The sequence below is a fragment of the Pleurodeles waltl genome, chromosome 4_2 (assembly GCF_031143425.1).
Source record: "Pleurodeles waltl isolate 20211129_DDA chromosome 4_2, aPleWal1.hap1.20221129, whole genome shotgun sequence".
In the NCBI taxonomy this organism is placed as follows: domain Eukaryota; kingdom Metazoa; phylum Chordata; class Amphibia; order Caudata; family Salamandridae; genus Pleurodeles; species Pleurodeles waltl.
In genome coordinates this window covers 315,435,678-315,461,538 of record NC_090443.1, presented here as the reverse complement: position 1 = coordinate 315,461,538, position 25,861 = coordinate 315,435,678, and the positions used below count along the sequence as shown (strand labels likewise).

Genomic DNA, 25,861 nt, shown 5'->3' with positions numbered 1-25,861 from the left:
GGAGATGGTTTGGCTATTGTATATTTGCCCGAGACCAGATTTGAATTTAGGCACTGTTCAATCATCTCCACTTTATCCCTGAACTCATATTGACAGGGTTATAAGACCGACTCGACCCCACTCCATTCTTTAATTCTGTTATAAATCACTGGCCCAAGGATTTTATCTGACATATCTATTAATGATATGGGCCTACAACAACCGTGGAGTAAACAATCCCCCTTTTAATATGGGAACAATTATGGAAGTGCTCCAGGATTCAGGCATCCTAGTGCAGACAAGATTGTTAAAAACTTTATTAAGTTATTAGGGAGAGGAGTCCAGAAATTGACAGCATTTTTTTTCTCAAATCAGTTGGAATATCATTTGGGCCTGATTTCTTTATTTCCCACACTTAAATTGATGGCATTCTCAACTTCGACAAAGAGTCGTCTTGAAGCCTAACCACTGAGTTTTATCGATAACAAAGATGAAACCTCAGACAGGAGCAGCATATATTATTGCAAAGTGATCTTCCGAGGACTTGCTGGTAAAATGACATGTAATGGAGTTGAGAGGCTGATTTTTATGCCTCAAATGCAAGACAACAACCCAAAAGGATTTACCATTTTCGAACTAGCAGCCTGCTCTAATAAATCTTATTGTGAAATAATTTCCCCCTGAAGGCGAATGATCGTTACCTTCTTACAATGCTTATGCAGAAAAGCCAGTAATGCAGCGTCTCTAGGTTTAGCAGGCAAAGCAGAGGTGCAGCGCATTGTTAGTTACTGAGCAATTATGATTAAACCATCTAGGGGAATTTACGTTAGGAAGTAAGAGCTTTAAAAGAGCTTTTCTCATAGTAGAACACAGGCTGATGAAGGCCTCCACCACCTGGTGGTCAATGTCCTCCTCAGGTAGGCATAGCTCCACCAGCCCTACATTGTCTTTGACCAGTTTGTTAAAGAATTGCATCGGGTCCTGCACTCTCCACACCAGCCGTAGATTATCAGTTGAGGGTAGCAAGTTGCTCACCCTAACATCAATCCTAGGCTCTCTTTAGGGTCCAATAGCAGGGCAATTTTGATAACTGTACCCTGCAACAATATATCCACTCGATTGCTAGTGATAGACATTTGTTATTGAAGCACTGCCTTTGCCCCTAAAGGTATGCACTTCGAGAGCCTTAGGGCCCAAGACTTCCAAAGCAATTGCTAAATCAAGACGGGCAAGGAAAGACAACAGCTCCTGACTTCTGTGGTGGGTTTTAGGCACCAGACACATCACAACATTCTGGGTGCAAAGTCCGAGGGCGAGTCTCACATTAAAATCACTTTGCAGACAGATATACTGAGTGCCCTTTTAGCGCTTAACCATCTACCAGCTTGGTAATGTAATTAAACGGCATGGGGAACCCATTGTTCGGAACATGTATAAAGTCATTATTATAAAAGTTCACCAAAATACAAAATCGGGTGATTCTTTACTATAGTGGTTTGAAAACCAATAGGCGGAGTCTCTAACAATTTAACATATCCCTCAAATGTTACCTTAACCCATGTGGCTAATGCTCCAGAAGCATGTACATGACGAGAGGGAAGAGCAGGGACATAACATTGGTACCCATTGAGGGAAGTATGTCCCAAGTTTCCTGAAATAGGACAGAATCTTAACTCTAACAAATTTGAGTCATTCAGGTTCATTAATCTTTGACTGAAGGCTCCCCACATTCCAACTGAGCAGTTTCAATGGCACAGCCCCAACCTCTGAACAGCAGGTCACGGGACTAACAGTAGAGAAATACACCAGGTCATATAACTGCAAGAAATTGTAATCTGGGGTACTGGTAACCCAAGCTGTAGCCATTCTACATTAACAAGTTCACAAAGGGGGGGGGGGGCAGACATGTTTGAACCCAAAAGAGGTGTTGCCTGATTGGGGGTACCATAGGTCCATAGAGGGAGAATTGTTGGCTTGTACAAAAACCTGAGGGGCAAAGCAACAATCTTGGTGTCCAATGAGCTTTTATATTATTTCACCCTCAATATGTTCCTTACACAAGCGAGCCTCCGGAAGTTAATTACAATACAATCCCCATCAATACCTTTTCTCAATTGGCCATGCCAGCCCACTCTTCTCACCATTAAAATCTCATTAAGTCCCCAAGCATTGAAATGTTTGTATTTAAGCAGCCAGTGAGCAGCCCGGTTCCTGTGCTGGGCCCAGGGCTCCAAGTGACGACCAATAGTATTCATTCAACTTGAGCCTTGTCTACAAAGAGGGATCAAAGGTCCATATCTGATTAAGAAGTCTTTTCAAGAAACCTTAAAAGGATTTCTCAGAGGTGATGGGTTTTCCCTTATGGGTGATTGTCAATTGCAATGGACCTACTGAGGCAAATGAAACGCTTTGTGATCTTAGATCATTTTGCGGGACGGCAAAGTCCTTCCTCTGAAAATACAGTAGCTGGCATTGTATTACTAGATGCTTATTCTGGTATCTTTCCATGTGATCATTTTTAGTTTTCCTGTATGGTCAAGTATCTGTTTTGTGTTTGGACAGGTAGCACAGTGGTTTCAATATCATTAGTCTTGATTATTTTATGTTACTGGTAATTCTGGTTGAGATCATGTTAGTCCTTTCTGTTTTATGTTCCTTAAAGATGATTAAGCGCAGCACCTTTTGGAATCCATGTTTCAAGGAAAGGCAGCACAGTAAGTGTTGTTTTTCTCTAAGTTCTCTGGTAGACTGAAGATCTTTAGATTACCATTTCTATTTCTGTCATCTTGATCTGTAATATCTCTGTTCAGTGAGCAAAACATCTTTGTCATTTAATCTGTTTTCTTCTGATGGGTACAACTACCTGTGGATTCCTCACCTAATGAATACTCCCATGGCGCCAGCATTCGACGGAAATCTTCTTCCTAGCTTCTGCACGTCGACGAGGACGTCACATTAGCCCACGCGACGCCGTCCGACGTCCTACAGGCAATAGGAGGTCCTCGCCGACGTCCGTTCCCTTTTTTCCGTGCATTCTAAATGGTTATCTTCGAGGGAGCTACTGTTGCTTTCGAAGTTACAGTGTATTTTTCTGCTGCGTGAATTTTTCTCTGAGGTTATTATGTCTCAGAGGAAGTCCGGTTTCAAGCCCTGTCGGGAGTGTGGGGGCAAGATGTCTGTTACTGACCCTCATTCCGACTGTTTATGGTGCTTAAGCTCCGACCACGACGTCGCAACATGTGATTCATGTCAACACATGAATCCGAAAGCCCTAAAAGAACGAGAGGCTAAACTCTTCATGGCGAAGTCTAAAAGGAAGGAGAAGAAGCATCATAGGAAGTCCTCCTCGCCGAGGTCTCATCGGCGTCATCGAGACTCCCGGCGCCGTAGGGAGTCACGGCGCCATTCCAGCAAGGAGTCTCGTTCGAGGTCGCCTTCGGCTCGGGAGGTCAGTCACACCACATCTGTCAACGCCGTTGCCTTCTCCGGCTTCACCGACTTCGCCTGGACAGTCTTCTTCAGTTGAAGTTGAAGTGACGCAGCCTCAGGTGTTCTCTCCGGCGTCGCAGACGTCGAGGCTGGCGTCGGGGGTCGCCTTTGATCCAGGCACCCCAGTATCCGGCTTTTCCTGTCCCCGGAGCCGATAATACCGCATTTTTGAATGCGATGTATACCATCTTTCAGCAGATGGCTCCAGGCGGTGCTCCAGCTGGTCCTTCGGGGCCGTTGGCGTTCACGTTGGGTGCTCCGGCGCCACTACGGCCGGCACCCTTTATGCCCTTTCTCCCTTTAGGGAATGTGGGCTCGGCGCCGGTGTCGACTCCGGTGTCCGCTCCGGTGGCTCCAGAGATTTCGGCCCCGGAGGTTTCCATCCCGTCGACTTCGGGGTTTCGGCCAGTGACTCCGACAGGACCATCGGAGACTCCAGGACGCGCCTCTCTTCGTCCGGATGCCATGTCGACGCCGCGTATCGAAGAAAGGCTGCATTCTAGAAGACGTGCTCTCCGTCTTTTGGAGGAGCAGGAATACCAACGAGTCTTGGAGGAAGGAGAGATTGAGGAGTCTGGCGAGCTTCATGGTCTGGACACAGCCAGTGGGCTGGATACTTCTCCTGAGTGGGACCTGTCATCTCCAGGGGAGTATACGGAGGAGGCAGCTACCTTTCACGCTGTAGTAAGAAAGGCAGCTAACTTTCTGGAACTGCCTTTGCCGGTGGCGAAACAGAATTTGTTGACTGAGGTTCTACATCCGGCCTCTACTGCAGCGGAGCCTCTTTTGCCATTCAATGAGGCTTTGCTTGATCCAGTGTTGGAGGTGTGGAAGAAGCCAGTATCTTCCTCGGCTGTTCATAGGGCTGTGGCCTGGAGGTATCGGGCTGCGCCATCTGACCCTGGCTTTCTGTCCAGACACCCCACGCCGGAGAGCTTGGTGGTCCAGGCCTCCTGTTCTTCTAGATCTGCGCCTGGATCTTTTCCGACGGTGCCGGGGGACAGAGACTCCAAAAAGTTGGATTCACAATCTAAGAAAATATTCTCGTCCTGTAGCATGGCGTTGAAGTCTACCAACGCGACTTGTATCTTGGGGAGGTACATCTATGCTCTTATGGACGACATAACATATTCACATACAGAGCTTCCCCAAGGACTTTTGAACATTGTTTCGGATGCCCAGGCTGCCGCAACCCAGATTATCCAATCTGGGTTGGATACGACTGACTCGGTGGCTAGGGCGATGGGCACGGCTGTGGTGGCAAGGAGGCAGGCTTGGCTCCGCAACTCAGGGTTCTCTGCGGACGTGCAGTCGACCCTGTTGGACCTCCCGTTTGATGGGGACAAACTGTTTGGAGCCAAAGCGGATTCGGCCTTGGAAAGGTTTAAAGAAAGCAGTTCCCCAGCCAAGTCATTAGGACTGCAAGCCCCTTCTTCTGCCTCCTCCAGATTTTTTAGGAGGTTTCGTGGATTTGGACGTGGCTCTTCCTCCTCTTCCTTTCGTGAGAGATTCCAGCAACCTGCCTCTTCTCTCACCTTTAGATCAATTAGAGGGAGGGGTAGGGTCCGCTCCAGGGGAGCCTCTCAGCAGCACTCTGCCTCTTCCTCGTCCTCTGGAGGGGTGCAGCAGGGGAAGCAGCCTTAGGCTTCCACCAATCCCCACTCACTCCTCTCCTGTAGGGGGATGGTTACGGCATTTTCTTCACAAGTGGCAGACTATTACATCGGACACTTGGGTTATCAGCGTTGTGGGGAAAGGCTACACCCTTCCCTTTCGGGAGTTTCCGCCCCCCATCCCGCCCCGTCCATCTTATTGTTCAAAAGAACACCTCCTGTTGCTACAACAGGAAGTTCAAGTCCTCCTATTAAAGGGCGCGGTGGAGTTGGTCCCAGAGCAGGAAAGGGGTCGAGGTTGTTACTCAAGGTACTTCCTGATTCCCAAAAAGGATGGTCGGTTGAGGCCAATCCTGGACCTGAGGATCTTGAATTGGTTCCTCATACAGGAAAAGTTCAAGATGCTGACCCTAGCTCAGGTGCTTTTGCCGTTGAACAATGGAGATTGGATGGTGTCTGTCGACTTGCAGGATGCTTATTTTCATATCCCGATACTCAAGTCGCACAGGAGGTATCTCCGGTTTGTGGTGGGGTCACAGCACTATCAGTTTGCGGTCCTCCCGTTCGGTCTTACTTCAGCACCCCGAGTCTTCACAAAGGTGATGTCAGTGGTTGCGGCACAGCTCAGAAGGAAGGGGATAGCAGTATTCCCTTACTTGGACGACTGGTTGATCAAAGCCAAGTCCCCGGAGCTTGTGTCGCATCATCTGCAGTCAACAACCCAGTTGTTGTTCGACCTGGGCTTTTCGGTGAACGTGCCCAAATCTCACCTAGAGCCCTCTCAACGTCTCCTGTTCATAGGGGCAGTACTGGATACAACATTGGATCGAGCCTTTCCTCCGCCTCAGCGGATTCAAGATATTCAGGAGTTGGTTCCAATGTTTTGAAATGGAGCCGTCGTTCCAGTCCTCAAGGTCCTTCGTCTGCTCGGTCTGTTTGCCTCCTGCATACTGCTGGTCACGCATGCTCGCCGGCACATGAGGGCTCTTCAGTGGTGCCTCCGAAGGCAGTGGTCTCAACACAAAGGAGATCTCGAAGGTTCTGTCAATCTCCGGAGATGCTGCGGACTTGAAGTGGTTGATTGCGGGCAACAATCTTTCACAAGGAAAGCCGTTCACGCAGTCACCACCAGTGACCACGGTCATAACGGATGCTTCCACTCTAGGGTGGGGAGCTCATCTGGGGGATCTGGAGATCACAGGGCTTTGGTCTCCAGAGGAACAGATTTTTCATATCAATCTGTTGGAGTTGCGGGCTGTATGTCTGGCTCTCAAGGCCTTCCTCCCGTCCCTTCGCGGTCAGTCGGTTCAGGTCCTAACGGACAATACTACCGCGATGTGGTATATAAACAAACAGGGTGGAGTAGGGTCGTACCTTCTCTGCAGAGAAGCTCTTCGGCTATGGTCCTGGGCAAAGGACCATCAGATTTGCTTGGTAGCGAATCATCTGGCCGAAGTCTTGAATGTACGTGCGGACAGTCTCAGTCGCCATTTCTCAGCCGACCACGAGTGGCGTCTCCATACAGATCGTTTGTTTGATCTTCCGGATGTGGGGGTTTCCTCGGATAGATCTGTTTGCTACTCGGGAGAACGCGCATTGTCCGTTATACTGCAGTCTCCAGTATCCGATGCAGGGGGCTTTGGGGGACGCGTTTCAGAGAAGCTGGTGCGACCAGTTGCTTTACGCGTTTCTCCCCATACCCTTGATTCCTCGAGTATTGAGGAAAATTCGCCAAGACGGGGCCCTAGTAATTTTAATAGCTCCGGATTGGCCAAGGAGGGTGTGGTATTCCGATCTTCTCCAACTCTCAATGTGCCCTCCGCTCCGTCTCCCTCTCAGGGCAGACCTCCTCTCGCAGTCGCAGGGGCAGGTTTTACACCCCAACCTCCAGAGCCTGCACCTTCATGCCTGGAGATTGAACGGGGCAACCTGAGTTCCTTCTCTCTCCCACCTGATGTAGTGGATGTTATCTTAGCGGCCAGGCGACACTCCACTAAAACTATCTACGCTAATAGGTGGTCTAAATTTGTTGTATGGTGTGGAGAGAGACAGATTGATCCATTACGTGCTCATTTGTCAAGATGTTTTATCTTTTGCTTTGTCTTTAGCGCAGAAAGGTTGTGCAGTGGCTACGCTTAAAGGTTACTTGTCTGCCTTGTCAGCCTTCATTTGTCTGCCAGACCAACCATCGCTGTTCAAATCCCCTATTGTTCTTAGATTCTTGAAGGGTCTTCTAAATAAATATCCTCCAAAACCATTCGTTATGCCTCAATGGGATTTGTCCTTGGTCCTGACTTTCCTTATGGGGTCCTCTTTCGAGCCTATGCATTCTTGCCCCTTAAGGTACTTAGTTATTAAAACAGTCTTCCTGGAGGCCATAACATCTGCAAGGAGAGTGAGTGAGTTGCAGGCTTTATCAGTAAAACCCCCTTTTACAACTTTTTATGCGGATAAGGTGGTGTTGAGGACCAAGGCTGCTTTCCTTCCGAAGGTTGTTTCACCCTTCCATTTGGCCCAGACAATCACTTTGTCCACGTTCTATCCTCTGCCTCATCCTTTAAAGGAGGAAGAGAGACTTCACCGCTTGGACCCAAAGAGGGCGTTAAGCTTCTACATTGACAGAACAAAGGATTTCAGGCTGGAGGATCAGCTGTTTATCGGATACGTGGGCGAGAGGAAAGGCAGTCCACAAGAGAACACTTTCCAGGTGGGTTGTTCTTTGCATTCAAATCTGTTACTCTTTAGCAAAGAAGGATCCTCCTGATGGTATTAGAGCTCATTCCACCAGGGCTAAGTCAGCCACTTCGGCTTTGGCTAGGGCTGTGCCTGTGGTCGACATCTGCAAGGCCTTTTGCGAAGCACTACTGCTTGGACTCTGAGGTCAGAAGGGACGGCCATTTTGCACGGTCCGTGCTGCAGGATTTCTTGGTTTGACCATTTAGGCACCCACCACCGGGCGTGGTACTGCTTTGGGACTCTATTCATTAGGTGAGGAATCCACAGGTAGTTGTATCCATCAGAAGAACGAGTTACTTACCTTCGGTAACGACTTTTCTGGTGGATACATTAGCTACCTATGGATTCCTCACGGTCCCACCCGCCTCCCCGTTGCCTCTTTGGTCTCACCAAGTAATCCTTGAGTGTGCTTCTCTTGGTCTTTACGACTGCAATAGATTTTGTATATATGGATACTTGTATATGTATATTTTCATATTTGGTATATATAAATGTTTTGTTTAAAAAAAATAAAAAATAAAAAGAGGAAAGAGTTATATTAAATCTATAGCCATTTTATTACAATGTTGTGTACTTCACAATGCTATGAGATGTTGCTTTGATCTTTCATTGCATAGGGTTACTGTTCTCATGCACGTAAAAAATGTTGGTACTGACGTCGGCACGTCGGCGAGGACCTCCTATTGCCTGTATGACGTCGGACGGCATCGCGTGGGCTAATGTGACGTCCTCGTCGACGCGGGAAGCTAGGAAGAAGATTTCCGTCGAATGCTGGCGCCATGGGAGTATTCATTAGGTGAGGAATCCACAGGTAGCTAATGTATCCACCAGAAAAGTCGTTACCGAAGGTAAGTAACTCGTTCTTCTACAGGACATTTTTACCATCCTCAATTTTGCAAATCCAATTCTTGTTTCTGCCTCTGTAATCTATTTGCGAGAACTTGGATGTCTTTCCTCAAACCCTGAGTCAGTTGTGTTGCCCTTAGTGCATTTTGTAATGTCATGGAAGGAGGAGAAATTAAAATATCAGAACCAAGTTAGCGATTGGTGTCCGACTTCCCTCCAGTGGGGGGATTCCAGTGAAAGAGCGCTACCCACATAAGAGTGGACTGCATGCAGATAATATTCTAGACCATTTCGGAATGAAGGTAGATTGGTCTGATGAAATTACCAGAGCAAGGGCAGAGAGATATATATATATAATGCCAGAATAGCACTATATTTGGTACCGTAAGCATGTGGTGCAGTTACTGTATGCCAGGCCTGAGCAGGGCCTTCAAGTGATGTTTTTAACAGCATTGCTCTTTAGCACTGCTCGTCCTGCATCATAGACAGGCAGTTGGCAGGTTGGCTCTCAGACTAGACACACACTCCTCTCTCTCTCTCTCCCTCTCTCTCTCTCTCCCTCTCTCCCTCTCTCCCTCTCTCTCTCTCTCCCTCTCTCCCTCTCTCCCTCTCTCACCTCTCTCACCTCTCTCACCTCTCTCACCTCTCTCCCTCTCTCCCTCTCTCCCTCTCTCCCTCTCTCCCTCTCTCCCTCTCTCCCTCTCTCCCTCTCTCCCTCTCTCCCTCTCTCCCTCTCTCCCTCTCTCCCTCTCTCCCTCTCTCCCTCTCTCCCTCTCTCCCTCTCTCCCTCTCTCCCTCTCTCCCTCTCTCTCTCCCTCTCTCTCTCTCCCTCCTCGATGTAACCTCATCATGGGCATGTCCCTGTGTAAGAAGGTTAGTAAAGGTTGATTTATTTAGCTGTTGCACGGCGCATCAGTAAATTCACTTTAGAGATTGGTTTAGGTAGGTGCTGGTTTGGCTTCATCGCTTGGCTTCGCTGTGTCACACAGTATGGGCTGGAAGGAGTAGTGAGCAGTGCCGCTCACCAAAGTCTGGCCACATAGGTGTAGGTTTTGCCCGCATCACTGTTCATTGTAAAGTAATTCATGGCAGTGTCGCGGTTGACTGCCACCAATAAAAATGCCCATTAAAGACCAGAATAGACCATTTTTCAGTAGAGTGGGCAGAAATCATGTAGACATGATAAGTCGCTTATTGTTGCTGACGGCTATTATGTTGAACGTGAGCAGATTTACATTACAGTAAGATTGGTTGTGGGTGCGCTGTCCTTGGTTCAGAGGTGATGTGACAGACTCCATAGCCATGTATGCATGGGCTCCCACACGCACACGATTGTATAGTGCCATGTTGTGTGGCAGCCTCAAATGTTAGCTTGGACTGTTCACTGAATTTGGCTATTTGGCACACATGCTCCTACAAGGAGGTGGTAGATGGCTCTGACCATGTAGCTAGGTTTGCAGCCACATTTTTAAAACTCGGATGTATCCACTTCGTTCCTCAGTGATCATGAAACTGTCACCTCAGGTGACTGTTAAGCTTCTTGAGACCAAAGCAGTTTACACGGATAGGAGAGACACACCTAAATAGTTTCTCCTCTCCTGCTGTGTGGCAACTGCTTTGTGAAATCCAGACTAATGATGAATTGTACCAAATTTAACATTTTTATTTTTATTTAAAATTCTACCCGGATGTAATTTGAGCCATGCAGATGGCTCTTAGTGGGCACTGTTTCTCAGCTTCCTGGGCCTTTGCCGACTGTGCTGTATGTTTCAGGCAGTATTACAGTCAGCTTGACCTACCATGTTCTATCTAATATTGCTCTAGGCTGTCAGTATTCTACGTTCCTTGGCAGGCTGTGGTGTGTATTCATTTCCCAGTGCACTCTGCTCCATAAGGCAGGCCTCTTGGCTGGCTGTTGTGTTGCGTGAACTCATAATGCGGCCCCTCCGCTGGATCAGCTATCGACGTCCGTGTGAGCTAAGTATTACAGGGTTCTTGGCTGACTTAGCTATGCATTTCACTGTGTACTCAGTATTGCATGTTCCATGGCCCACTGTGCATTTTCTTCTCGTTGTTAGGTCCGGCCCTTAGCCTGGCTTGGGGTTATTATTCACTACATGCCAAGTACGACATGCTTCTAGCTGTGCTAAATATCTGTGAATATACTACGTGTTAAGGATTGTCTGTCCACCTCTGTTATATGTCACTCTACATTGTTATGTATTCCATTTTACAGCCCACTTAAAGGGCTTTGTTTTAAACTTTGCTGTTTAGCATAGTACAGACTTGCTGGATCGGTTTTGCTGTTTTTCACTTTGCGTTTGATTTCAGGCCCCTTGTGTATTACTGTTTGGTCAAGCATTACACGTCGTTTGGCTATTCTGCACATTTCGGTTTGTGCTGTAAGTTGTAGACCCCTTTGGGTCTGTTGTAGGCCTCAGTGTGCAGTCAGTATTACTGGCCTGTTGGCCAGCTAGGCTGTGTCTATTTCAGAATGTGGTCAGTTGTAGAGACTTTTTATCACCTGTTTAGTGTATGTGGGTTGTGTTACGAGCTGGCTGTGCTGAATATTTCACTGTTTGAACGATGTTGCTCACCTGCTTTTCCTGTGATTTCTTTATTCCTCTTCGTGCACAGTGTTTAAGTGCCTGTGCTGTATGCTCAATGTACACTCAATATTCTGGTGCACTCGACCACCAATGCTATATGTCTCATTTGTATACCACGTTTTGAGGACCCCCTTGGTGCACCGTGCTGTGTATTTCAGTATACTGCTTATTAGAGACCCTCTTGGCAGGTTGTGATGTATATTTCACTTTGTTACAGATACCCTTCATTGGCTTTGAATTTCCGATGTAGAGGATCAATATTATAATTATCCATCGGAAATACTCAGTACAACCAGAAAGGGACCTGTAATACTGAACACGATGAAATACGTAACAGCTGAACAAGAGAACTATAACGGCAGAATCTTCCCAGATGCCAGACAGTATCTTGAAACTCTTGAAACAGCTAAAGCAGGTTGGCACCATCACCCTCCATTGCAACTTCATCCCCTTCAGGGTATGAAAAGGCTGAGTTGTGTATAAGCACCAATCCTGCGCTTAGACAGCGGTATTTCTTTCTGCACCTTCTATCAAAGATCTGTAGTTCTGCTGCTAGTTTTTTTTTTTCTCACCAAAATGTTTTCCATCGGGGTGGGGGGGGGGGGACGGTACTTTTTTGACAGTACACAGAGATGTTGCCCCCTAAAGCGAAACAAGTAGTAGGAGAGTCAAGCCGGACCACCCCAGCTTGAACAATACTGTTACAGAAAATTAAGGTTCATACATATTTGCAGATTCAAGGATCCATGAGAAAAATAAGCCAGATGTTCATAGCAACATAGGAGTCAGAAGTTCTAAGTCGGCACACCTGTATGACACTTTATTTTCTTTAACCGTATCGCTCGAGCTGGGGTGGCCCGGCTCGAGACTCCTACCAATTGTTTTCGCTGGGCTGACCCTGGTCTGCCACACCGTTTTTCTTAAAAAAAGAAGCTTACATTTCTGATGGATACAACTACCTGTGGATTCCTCACCTCATGAATACTCCCATGGCGCCAGCATTCTACGGAAATCTTCTTACTAGTCTCTGCACGTCGACGAGGACGTCACTGTCTCGCACGCGACGCCGTCTGACGTCATACAGGCAATAAGAGGTCCTCGACGACGTGCGGACGTCAGTTCCCTTTTTTCCGTGCATTCGAAACGGTTATCTTCGAGGGATCAACTGTTACTCTTGCGGTTACAGTGTATATCTTGCTGCGTACTCTTTCTCTGTGGAAATAATGTCGCAGAGAAAGTCTGGATTTAAGCCTTGTCGTGAGTGTGGAGGCAAGATGTCGGTGACGGATCCTCATTCCAATTGCCTTTGGTGTTTGAGCTCCGACCACGACGTCTCGACTTGTGATTCGTGTCAGCACATGAATCCGAAGGCCATTAAAGAACGCGAGGCGAAGCTGTTTATGGCCAAGTCAAAGGAGAAGCATCACAAGAAAAAGTCTTCTCCAAGACATCGGCGTCATCGAGACTCCCGGCGCCGTAGAGAATCTCGGCGTCATTCAAGGGAGGCTCGTTCCAGGTCTCCGGATCGGCGCCGGAGGACATGGGAGGTCAGCCCCACGGTGACGCCGCATCCTTCGACGCCGTTGCTCTCTCCGACGTCTCCAACTTCGCCTGGACAGGCGTCGGTGATTGAGGTATTGGAGCCTCAGGTGTTTTCTCCGGCGCAGACGCCGAGGCCGGCGTCTGGGTCGCCTCCGAGTCAGGCACCCCAGTATCCGGCTTTTCCCACCCCTGGAGCCGATAGTTCCGCATTCTTGAATGCGATGTATGCCATCTTCCAACAGATGGCTCCAGGGGGTGCTCCGGCTGGGCCTTTGGCCTTTTCTTTGGGTGATCCTGCGCCTCTTCGGCCGGCACCCTTTATGCCCTTTCTCCCGTTTGGGAACGTGGGCTCGGCGCCAGTGTCGACGCCGGTGGCCGCTCCGATGGCTTCGGAGGGATTGGCCCCAGGGATTTCCATCCCGTCGACGTCGAGATTTCGGCCTGTGACTCCGGTGGGTCCATCCGTTTCATCTGCTCTTCAGTCGGCGCCGAAGTTACCTGTGGCGCCGGATGCGGCGTCGGTGGCTTCGGAAGATCGGCGCCGATCTCCGACTTCGGCGGAGGTGTTGTCGACTCCGCGGATTGAGCAACGACTGCATTCAAGGAGGCGTGCTCTCCGGGTACTAGAGGAGCAGGAGTACCAACGAGCCCTAGAGGAAGGAGAGCTAGAGGACTCGGGTGATGGGCTGCGTGGACTGGAGTCGGCCAGTGGGCTGGACACTTCCCCTGAGTGGGACCTTTCGTCCCCGGGGGAATATACCGAGGAAGCTGCTTCCTTTCATACAGTGGTACGGAAGGCAGCTAGTTTTTTGGACCTACCTTTGCCGGTGGTGGAGGCGAAACAAAACCTTTTGACAGAGGTGTTGCATCCGGCCTCAGCCGCGGCGGAGCCTCTATTACCTTTTAATGACGCTCTGCTGGATCCGGTTTTAGAGGTGTGGAAGAAGCCGGCATCTTCCCCAGCAGTTCACAGAGCCGTGGCCAGGAGGTATCGGACGGCTCCAACTGATCCTGGTTTCCTATCTAGGCACCCTACGCCGGAGAGCTTGGTTGTGCAGGCCTCCTGTTCGTCCAAATCAGCGCCTGGTTCTTTCCCGACGGTGCCTGGGGACAGAGACTCAAAAAAGCTAGAGGCGCAGTCGAAGAAGATTTTTTCGTCCTGCAGTCTGGCGTTAAAAGCCACTAATGCGACCTGTATCCTGGGGAGGTATATTCATGCTCTGATGGATGACATCTCCTCTTCGTTTACAGAGCTTCCCCAGGGTCTTTTGGATCTTGTCTCTGATGCCCAGGCTGCTGCGACCCAAATTATCCAGACGGGACTGGATACCACCGACTCGGTAGCCAGAGCAATGGGCACAACTGTGGTGGAAAGGAGACAGGCCTGGCTACGTAACTCGGGCTTTTCGGCAGATGTACAGTCCACATTGTTGGATCTCCCGTTTGATGGGGACAAACTGTTTGGGGCTAAGGCTGATTCGGCCTTGGAACGTTTTAAGGAGAGCAGGGCCACGGCTAAGTCGTTGGGACTCCAAGCTCCTTCTTCCACGGCCTCTTCCAGATTCTTCAGGAGGTTTCGTGGATTTGGGCGTGGCTCTTCCTCCTCTTCCTTTCGGGGAAGATATCAGCAACCTGCCTCTTCCCACCCCTATAGATCTTTTAGGGGGAGGGGTAGGGTCCGCACCAGGGGAGCCTCTCAGCAGCACTCTGCCTCTTCCTCATCCTCTGGCGGGGTGCAGCAGGGGAAGCAGCCTTAGGCTTCCACCATTTCCCACTCACTCCTCTCCTGTAGGGGGAAGATTACAGCATTTTCTCACCAAATGGGAGACTGTTACGTCGGACACTTGGGTTCTCAGTGTTGTGGGAAAAGGCTACACCCTTCCCTTTCGGGAGTTTCCGCCCCTCATCCCGCCCCGCCCTTCGTATTGTTCACACGAACACCTCCTGTTGCTAGAACAGGAGGTGGAAGTCCTCCTTTTAAAGGGCGCGGTGGAGTTGGTCCCGGAGCAGGAAAGGGGTCAAGGAGTTTACTCAAGGTATTTCCTGATTCCCAAGAAGGATGGTCGTTTGAGACCAATTCTGGACCTGAGGATCTTGAATTGGTTCCTCAAGCAGGAAAAGTTCAAGATGCTGACCCTAGCACAGGTGCTTTTGGCGTTGAACATGGAAGACTGGATGGTGTCTGTCGACTTGCAGGATGCTTACTTTCATATCCCGATACTCAAGTCACACAGGAAGTATCTCCGGTTTGTGGTGGGATCGCAACACTACCAGTTTGCGGTCCTTCCGTTTGGTCTTACTTCAGCACCTCGAGTCTTCACGAAGGTGATGTCGGTGGTTGCGGCAGAGCTCAGAAGGAAGGGGATAGCAGTATTACCTTACTTGGACGATTGGTTGATCAAAGCCAAGTCCCCGGAGCTTGTGTTGCGTCATCTGCAGTCAACAACCCAGTTGTTGTTCGACCTGGGCTTTTCGGTGAACGAGCCCAAATCTCACCTGGAGCCCTCTCAGCGCCTCCTGTTCATAGGGGCAGTACTGGATACGACATTGGGTCGGGCCTTTCCTCCGCCTCAGCGGATTCAAGATATTCAGGATTTGGTTCCAATGTTTCGAAACGGAGCGGTAGTTCCAGTCCTCAAGGTCCTTCGTCTGCTCGGTCTTTTTGCCTTCTGCATTCTGTTGGTCACGCATGCTCGCTGGCACATGAGGGCTCTTCAGTGGTGCCTCCGAAGGCAGTGGTCTCAACACAGAGGGGATCTAGAGGGTACTGTCAAGATCTCCAGAGATGCTGCTGTGGATTTGAAGTGGTGGATTGCAAGCAACAATCTTTCACAAGGAAAACCGTTCCAGCAGTCGCCACCAGTGGCCACAGTCATAACGGATGCTTCCACTCTAGGGTGGGGAGCTCATCTGGGGGATCTGGAGATCAAAGGTCTTTGGTCTCCAGAGGAACAGATTTTTCACATCAATCTGTTAGAGTTACGGGCTGTACGTCTGGCTCTCAAGGCCTTCCTCCCTTCCCTTCGTGGTCAGTCGGTACAGGTCCTAACGGACAATACTACCACGATGTGGTACATAAACAAGCAGGGAGGAGTGGGGTCGTACCTTCTCTGCAGAGAAGCTCTTCGACTATGGTCCTGGGCAAAGGACCATCGGATTTGCTTGATAGCAAACCATCTGGCCGGAGTCTTGAACGTGCGTGCGGACAGTCTCAGTCGCCACTTCTCGGCAGACCACGAGTGGCGTCTCCATCCAGATCAAGTCCGTTTAATCTTCCAGAAGTGGGGGTTTCCTCGGGTAGATCTGTTCGCCACTCGAGAGAACGCGCATTGTCCGTTGTTCTGCAGCCTTCAGTATCCGATGCAGGAAGCATTGGGGGACGCGTTTCAAATGACCTGGTGCGGCCAGTTGCTTTACGCGTTTCCTCCCATACCCTTGATTCCTCGAGTATTGAGGAAGATTCGCCAAGACCGGGCTCTAGTAATCGTAATAGCTCCGGATTGGCCAAGGAGGGTGTGGTACTCCGACCTTCTCCAACTCTCAACGTGCCCGCCGCTCCGTCTCCCTTTCAGGGCAGACCTCCTCTCGCAGTCGCAGGGGCAGGTTCTACACCCCAACCTCCAGAGTCTGCACCTACATGCCTGGAGATTGAACGGGGCAACCTGAGTTCCTTCTCTCTCCCGCCTGAGGTAGTGGATGTTATATTAGCGGCCAGGCGACACTCCACTAAATCTATCTACGCTAATAGGTGGTCTAAATTTGTTGCGTGGTGTGGAGAGAGGCAGATTGATCCTTTACAAGCTCATCTATCGGACGTTTTGTCTTTTGCTCTATCTCTGGCGCAGAAAGGTTGTGTAGTGGCTACCATTAAAGGTTATTTATCGGCCTTGTCAGCCTTCATATGTCTTCCAGACCAACCATCTTTATTTAAATCCCCTATTGTTATCAGATTCTTGAAAGGTCTTCTAAATCAATATCCTCCAAAGCCATTCGTTATGCCGCAATGGGATTTGTCCTTAGTCCTGACTTTCCTTATGGGGTCCCCTTTTGAACCTATGCATTCTTGCCCCTTAAGGTATTTGTTTTTAAAAACAGTCTTCCTGATAGCTATAACATCAGCAAGGAGAGTGAGTGAGTTGCAGGCCTTATCAGTAAAACCCCCTTATACAACTTTTTATGGGGATAAGGTGGTGTTGAGGACCAAGGCTGCTTTCCTCCCGAAGGTTGTTTCACCCTTCCATTTGGCTCAGGCAATTACTTTGTCCACGTTCTATCCTCCGCCTCATCCTTCCTAAGAGGAAGAAAGACTGCACCGTCTGGATCCAAAGAGAGCGTTGAGCTTCTTTATCAATAGAACAAAGGATTTCAGGCTGGAGGATCAGCTGTTTATTGGATACGTGGGCAAGAGGAGAGGAAAGGCAGTCCACAAGAGAACACTATCCAGGTGGGTTGTTCTTTGCATTAAAATATGTTACTCTTTGGCAAAGAAGGATCCTCCTGAGGGCATTAGAGCTCATTCCACCAGAGCTAAGTCGGCCACTTCGGCCTTAGCCAGAGGTGTTCCTGTGGTCGACATCTGCAAGGCCGCAACTTGGTCGTCCCTTCACACTTTTGCAAAACATTACTGTTTAGATTCTGAGGTTAGAAGGGACGGCCATTTTGCACGGTCAGTGCTGCAGGATTTCTTGGTTTGACCATTTAGGCACCCACCGCCGGGCGTGGTACTGCTTTGGGACTCTATTCATGAGGTGAGGAATCCACAGGTAGTTGTATCCATCAGAAGAACGAGTTACTTACCTTCGGTAACGACTTTTCTGGTGGATACATTAGCTACCTGTGGATTCCTCACGGTCCCACCCGCCTCCCCGTTGCCTTTATGGTCTTGCCAAGTAATCCTTGAGTGCGCTCCTCTTGATCTTTGAGGGTGCAATAGATTAGATGTATATATATAATATATTTATATATATATATGGGTATATGGGTATATGTGTATATATCTTTATGTATATACTTGGTGTGTGTATATATTTTTAAAAGAAAGAGTTTTATATATATATATATATATATATATATGTACATAAAAAAGATTTACAGTTATTCATACAATGTGGTGTATTTTTACAATATAATGGATGTTGCTTTGTTCTTTCATTGCATTGCCTGGTTGTTCTCATGCACGTAAAAAATGATTGGTACTGACGTCCGCACGTCGTCGAGGACCTCTTATTGCCTGTATGACGTCAGACGGCGTCGCGTGCGAGACAGTGACGTCCTCGTCGACGTGCAGAGACTAGTAAGAAGATTTCCGTAGAATGCTGGCGCCATGGGAGTATTCATGAGGTGAGGAATCCACAGGTAGCTAATGTATCCACCAGAAAAGTCGTTACCGAAGGTAAGTAACTCGTTCGTTTGTGCTTCTCTGACGGGCTTTGCTTGTGACACTACAGCATTTTTAGTTTTAAAAAAGTCCTGTGGACGAAACACGTGTTGGCTGTTTTGATGGAAAAAGTTATGTATACTGTATCATATTAGAAAAATAGACAGATTTTAGCAACCTGATCCAGTGAACTTTACAGTGTGTTCTTCGGTTACCCCCCTGCATAAGTTGTCTAGACTGTTTCACAGAACGGTAATCTTGCACTCTACGTGGCTGGGTGCTGCTACCATGTGAGCACCACCAGGGACTCTATTTCTGTTAATTTTGGACTCAGTTGCTCATTTTGCTGATGTTGACCCCCCCGTGTGTTGTATTTGGATGTGTAGGCATCTAGCATAGCCACCACTGTTCTAAACTCTATTTTAAAGTAATATCTATCATGAACAAGCATGACGTCTGGCTTTGGTACCTCAACAACAAGCAACTAAGCAAGGCTCAAAGGCTTGTGACAAGTGCTACCTAATGCATCCGAAGACCACCAGGAAGCAAGAGATGAACTATGTTGCTTAGCATAATAAAACTGGAATGGCTCCGCTCCAAATCATAAAGTGGTTTGCCCTATTTAGGTAAGGCAAATGAAGTCATGAGGAAAACAATGCAAGAAGTCAATTAAAGCCCCTAGCCTTTTTTATGTCCCTTCTCACTAGAGTTCTCGTAGTCTATGCTCTTAAGACCAGACTCCTCTTCAATATCTGATTTGTATCTGATCCTAGAACTTAAGTTTCCAGTGTACCCTTTGTCATTGTTGACTTCACTGCAAATCACAGCATTCAAGGGGACCAAGCTGCAACTCTTGAAGGTGGTTCTATATTCTTCTGGCCCTCGTCCATGCCTCACGGATCAGTTGCAGCATTGAGTTGAGTTTCTGGGTTCTGTTGGTAGGTGCTCCCTCAATGATGGCAGACCCCTGACAAACTCAGCCTGCTACACCTCAGTTGCTGGGCCATGCCATAACTTTTTTGCTGCAGACACTGTTGGTTGTTACCTAATGTCTTCCATCCTCTTGCTTCAGAGGTGCTGCTGGTACCAGATTCAACTCCAACTCTGATTTCTGGCCTGCTCAAGGTGTGCCTTGAGTTTGCTGGAACTCCCCTCCTGTCCCCTGCCTCCAGTGCAGTATTTTAGGCGGATGTATGCCCCCTTTGGCTCGGAGTCTGATGTTCTTTAAGGCCTTAAGCCTGCTTCCCACATTGAAGACGCTGATGAGGCGGACTGCTTGTTTTCACCTTGGTATATTGATGGTAGCTGGTACCTTGGTATATGAAATGAGTCACTTGAAATCTTCACGATGACTAGAATTAGCCCTTGGAGCTCATAACCAACAATTTGTTTTTCTTTTTTTGCACGGGGTGGTTCATAGAGCCGCAGAGGTACTTATTTTCACTTTGCTGTCCTGCAGGCCCACAGGCTCATGTTGGGCCAGATTCTTTTCAGTCTGCCGTGTGCTTGTCTTTGGCCTTACCAGTACCCCTGCAGTGTTAATGAATTTGCCACTGGTGACAGAGATTTATGGAGTTCGGGCTATCAGCCGCCACCTACATAAGCAACTGGCATTTGATGGCAAGCTTGACCCAGCCAATGGCGGACATCTTAACATCATTGAAGATAACCATCAATGAACCAAAATCACTCCAGATTCTGTCAGATGCTCCCTTTCATCTGAGCCAGTTTGGACACAGAACGGTTCTGTGCCTTTCACCTGTAACTGAGCGTGCAGGACATTTGGCCTATGATCGTGATGTTTCAACCTCTGTCCTGGATCTCAGTGCCTGTCTATGAGGCTGCTGGGATTCTTGGCCTTTTGCATCCTTCCAGTGTTGTGTGCTATATGACAGATGCAGTTGTTGCAGTGAGATCTGAAATTCTGGTGGGCACAATATCAGGGAAATCTGGCTGATTACTTTCCGATTCCGGAAAAGACTGCAAAAGATCTATCATTGTGCGTTTTGGCCTGCGATTGGGTCAGTGACAGGCCCTTCTTACCCACCCAGAGCTGACAGTGGTCACAGATCTAGTACGGTTGGGCTGGGGAGGCCCTCTCTGAGAGGTTGTGATCTGGGGGATTCTTTTCTCTGGCAGAGACTATTCCACAGTAGTATGTTGGAGTTGAGGGTGATTTGTTCGATGCTGAAGGCATTCCTGCCCACCATCAAAGGAAAGCTGGTGCAGTTTCTCGCAGGCAGTACCACTGCCATGTAGTACTGCAACAAACAGGGCAAAGGGGATCCTTGTCTTGCCAGTCTGGAAGTGGATGGAACACCAAGGGATTTCTCTGCACTTCTCGCCTAGCAAGATCTTTAAATGCCAGGGCAGACAAACACATTGATACAGGCCATGAATGGCTGTTACATCTTGGCGGGGTGGGGGGGGGCGGCAGGCACAGTCCATCTTTCAGCAGTGAGGAGAATCCGGACCACATCTTTTCACCACCACTAGGAACATGCAGTCAGCACTTCTGAACGCTGGAGTTTTCGTTCCAGCTCTCGCTTGGAGACACCTTCCATCTAGAGTGGAGATCAGCACTCCTTTTATGCATTTCAATGCTTGGAGTGGCATTAGTCCACCCCTTGGACTTATACCCAAGGTAAGCGATGTCTACTTGGGGCTAAGACGTCCTTCCACAAAGTCGGTGAACCCCAGCCTTTGGGATAAATTTCTAGATTGGTGTGGCACACAACAAATTGACACCTTTGAGGCAAAGTTGTTGTCTGAAATTATGTTCTGTCTCTCGCCTAGAAAGCACCTGCATTGGCACTATTAAGGGCTGCTTGTCTGCTCTTTTGCCTTACCTGCGGATCAGCATTTGTTGTTCGAATCTCCAAATGTGATGACGTTTTTGAAAAGTTTGCAACATTTATTTCCATCGACTCCCTTTGTAATGCCCCAGTGGGACTTAAAGCTAGTCCTTACGTTCTTGATATGCACTTTATTTGAGCCATTACATAGTTGTCCCTTCAGATTTCTGACCTTAAAGACTCTCTCTTATCGTCATAACATCAGCTAGATGTACGAGAGTCATTCAGGCTTTGTGTAAATCCACCTTACACCACATTCTTTCCTGATAAGTTGGTTTTGAGGTCCTTTCTTCTGAAAGTGGTTACTCCCTTTCATGTCCGTCAGGCCATTACCTTTGTCATTCTGTGTTCCACCACATCCCTCAAATAAGGAAGGGACTCCATTGTTTATATCCTAAGAGAGCCTTAAGTTTCTATTTCAATCATACCAAGGAACACTGAGTGGACGATGAGCTGTTTGTACTATTTTTTTGGTGTGTAAAAAGGTAAAGTAGCATGAAAACAGGCCACCTTCCAGTGGATTGTACTCCGCAAAAAGATCTGCGTTGCACTGGCGAAAAAAAGCTATGACCACTGTTAGCATGCCAAGTGCCTGCTCTGGACATCTGTTAGGCAGCCACTTGGGCTTTGGTACACAGGTTTACAGAGCACTACTCCCTTAACTGTCTGGTATGTCAAGAGGGGCATTTTGTCCACTCGGTCCTATGGAAGTTTTTGGTCTTCGCTACTTCAGACCCACCACTTTTGGAAGTACTGCTTTGATATAAATTCACAAGGTGAGGTATCTGGTTAGAAGTAAATCATGTATTTGTAGAGCACAGCAAAACACCCATGTGGGTCTCAAGGTGCTGAACTGTGGGCACAGGCAGATTACGTGATTTTGCCCAGAATCACAGGTTGTTGAGCCGACAAAACCTTCGAAGTCAGCAGCTCAGGCCGTTGGGTCTCATCCTCTTACTATCCATCATAAGAACAAGTTACCTTCAGTAACGATTTTTCTGATGGATACTCTATCTAACCTAATCATCTAAAACAGTGGTTCCCAACCTTTTGACTTCTGTGGACCCCCATTTTATCAATACTGGAGCCCGGGGACCCCCCACTGACTCATTATTGGAATCCGGGGACCCCCACTGAGTCATTACTGATAGTTGGAACCCAATATTATTAAATTTTCTAAGCAGTCGCGGACCCCCTGAGGAGGCTTCGCCTCAGGGGTCCCCGGCCCACAGGTTGGGAACCACTGATCTAAAAAGATCCCAATCTAGAGATCTGCACACCGGTCGTACCAATTTGCACATGTGTTTTGTGTCTGAGTACATGGACACCCTAGAAAGCATTTGACGTCCGTGCACATGGGTGGTGCTAATTTATAGCTACGTTTGTCACTTCAGGAGCCGAGTGAAGTTTGTACAACACATATAGCGCACCAGGGAACGTACCCTGAACGTTTCCTGATCCAGTCTGATGCCTGGGTTTATTAGGGTGAAGAAGCTATGGTTCGGTACAGTATCCACCAGAAAAATCGTTACCAATGGTAAGTAACATGTTCTTTTTACTATCCCCTCTTGTCTGACTTCGATATTGTATTTTTCTGTGTACTGATTGCAGCGGAAGTCTCTTATAAGTTCACATGTGCATAATTCTAGTTGTTAGATTTGGAAGCGTGAGGGTACAGAGCTGTCTTACTCAAGGGGGGTTTCTACTAAGTCATAGACTGATTATGATTTCGATCTTAAGCAACCACGCCCCATTACTTGACCACTATTTTGGATTTCTTTTTTTGTTTCCACCAGTGGTTGACGTACACTGAGAGCTCTAAAGATAGTTGCTTAACATTTGTTGAGAGAACTTGTGGAACATTGGATCTCACCATTGGACCAAAGTTAATTTTCTTTATCGTTACTGAGCTTTAACATAGTTGAGAATGGCTTGATCAAGGTGACATTCATCATAATCCTTTGCATAATTATGTAGCTTGAGTGCGCAATTAAAATTCTGCCTCATCTGCCATAGGATGTTCGTCCTTAATGATGAACATCCAGCAGGTGTGTTCTACCTGTCCAGAGTACCATAATCCTGAAGATTGTAATGCCGTCTCACTTTGTAATTAAGGCTTTAACAACTCACTGTGTAGCAGTAGAAATGGCAGGCCTTTCTGAGCTAAAGATGCAGAAGAAAAACGCTCTGGATGGCGGACATGGGTTTCTAAAGAGGACTACTTCAAGACTGAGTAGGCTCGGGTAAAAACTAGGAGGGCTTGGATGTCACGTAACAACGGCCCTACACCCACAGTGCCCTAAACCAAAAAACGTGAGCTGCTGAAATGAACAAGGCATCTGAATTGCCGATGATGACGCCAAAGTCTTTGAGCGAGTAATTGAAACAGAATAGGCTTAAGCCTTGGCCACGAAAAAGTACACATTCAAAGGAGCTTGAAAAACCCCAGTCCTACTAGGGCCAAAGAAATACTGAGTGGTAAGGATCTGCCTAAAGGCATCTGCTTAGCTTTCAAGGGCGATCGCACATGAATGGATAAAGAGAGAATAGTAGCTGCAAAGTGCCAAGGGGACAAGAATTCTTCTGGTGTCCTCAGCATAGAGATGGAAAAAGCACTGAAATTCGAAATAATCTTTCAATACAGGATTCCCAAACTATTTTAGGTGAAGATACCTAAAAAAAAAAAAAAGAGGCAGAGAACACATTAGAACCACAGATGCTATTTGAAGTCTAGGCTCGATGATCTGGGTGAAGACGAGTTAGGTCACATGCAGTATGAGCCTGAAGTAGGGTTCCATCCATATGATGAGGAAAACACTATTGAGGGTGGGACGATGGGGAATGAGGGAAGGACTCTCTTGAAAGCCTTAACTGCCAGATGTCATTTCGATATATCAAGAGGGTGCTAAGAGTAGCAGAATCTTTTGTGTATGCAGAGAAAATGGCATACCTGCTCCATCTTGAAACTCTGTCCTATGTACAAAAGAAATCTCTACCTACCCATGCTTCCTAGTATCCTATAATAGGGAAGGGAGCCTTGCTGTTTGCTAGCATCCTAAAGGGATGTTACTCCGCAAATACAGAAAAAATATAAGTTATCGGGGATCCCAAATATATACAATCTCTCCTTAAACCAGTTTCATTAAATGTGTCTAGAGAATGAAGGAGTCATGTCACAAACAACATTAGGAACTCCATCCAGATAGCAATAGTAAATAAACTGGAGACAAAGGGAGGAAAATTGAAATGACAGCAACTCTGGTGTTTTAGTAGCTCCATGCCATCATACACAGATGTGCTGGTGGTTGCCCACTAGCATTGGGAGGATATGGAAGACCTTATGTCCCATTTCCGAGAAAACGGAGAAAGTAGTGAAACATTTAGCAAATTAGTGTTCTAAATCAGCGCTAGACTTGGCTGGCACAGCAAGCAGTTAAGCACAGATACTGTCTAAGGAGATGTGCATGGCTCTGTAGCTCTCGACTTAAAACACTGGTGCAGGTTAATGCAGTGGGTGTGCGAACCTAAAACTAAGACCTAAAGCGAAGCCTGCTAATTTAAATTTTCCAACATCTAGGTAGATCTATTCACGACAGCAGAAAACTCAAAAGTACAATTATTCCCAAACAGTTGCCATCATCTACATGCCCTAGAATATTTACTATTGAAAAATCGGTTCTGGATGTTCACTTACCCTTTTCCTCCAGTACCAGTGGATTTCATAGAACTGGAGATGTTCATAGCATCCTACATAATGGTGATTCTAGTGGCCAAGCCAACCACTATTCTAATAACTAATACAAAAAGTGCAGGGTCTTTACTTCAGAATTCAAAGGCAGACTTGCGATGAAAGGAAGCAAGGTTTTTCATCCAATAGAATTGCTTTTGATGGCTTGGCTCCTGACGTAGCTGAGTTTGGTCATCTAAAGTGACCAGTTAAAACACTGAATATTATTAAAGAAGCATGTAGGTCATCCATAAGGAAGTGGAATGTTTTAAAATAGATCTAATCTCTATGCAAAAAGGAAAGCATGCTTTCTTGTTTGTCTGAGGTAACTGTGATGGATACCTTGCACACCTGGTGGAGTCACATTATCATATGCCTCCTTAAGTGTTCACCTATCAACAATTGCAGCATGGATCAGGGGGTGTCTCGCTAAACACGATTTCTGAAACCCACTCATTAAGGTTCATGAAAGGAGAAAAGAGTCTTCTCCCTTCACAGACAGTTCTGGCATCACATTGCAACTTAAATCTGGTTCTAGCTGGACTAATGGAACCACACGTTAAACCCATGCATAAAGCTGCATTTACTTATTTTACATTGAACGCAGCATCCCTTATTCCGAACACATCGATTTAGAGTAAGCTTGTTACATGCACTCCCCCTTAAAGATCTGTGCTCAACAGTCTACAAGTATAAGTAGCTATAAGAGCCAACCCAAATGGTCATGTGAGTTTGGGTTAAATATTTGAAGTTCATGAGATCTTTGATATGACTATCCTGTTGTAATGACAAGATGCAGCATTAGTTCCAGTTGTGCCTATTTATACAACACTATTCATTGCAACCATTCCTCAGGTCACGGTGTGTCCTAATTACACCCTAATATCTCTTAAAAGGGTTTAAACGTCAACAACCAATAACAGACCTTGTTTTTTCTCCCTTGCTCCATTTATGAACTGTTTTATTAATATATTTTGTTGCAGGAACTAGATGGAGGCTGTCTTGATTTTCATTGATTCGCCTACCACTGAATGGTAAAATAATAGTGAACTTTTATTTTGTTTTGGTCTTTGTGGTGTCTTTTCTTC

General features: G+C 47.3%; 1 protein-coding gene across 9 annotated transcripts in view; it reads left to right on the top strand.

Annotated features, from left to right (window-relative positions):
* TNRC6B (trinucleotide repeat containing adaptor 6B) overlaps positions 1–25,861 on the top strand; it is a 1,322,553-nt gene that overhangs the window by 369,765 nt on the left and 926,927 nt on the right. The window lies entirely within an intron of this gene.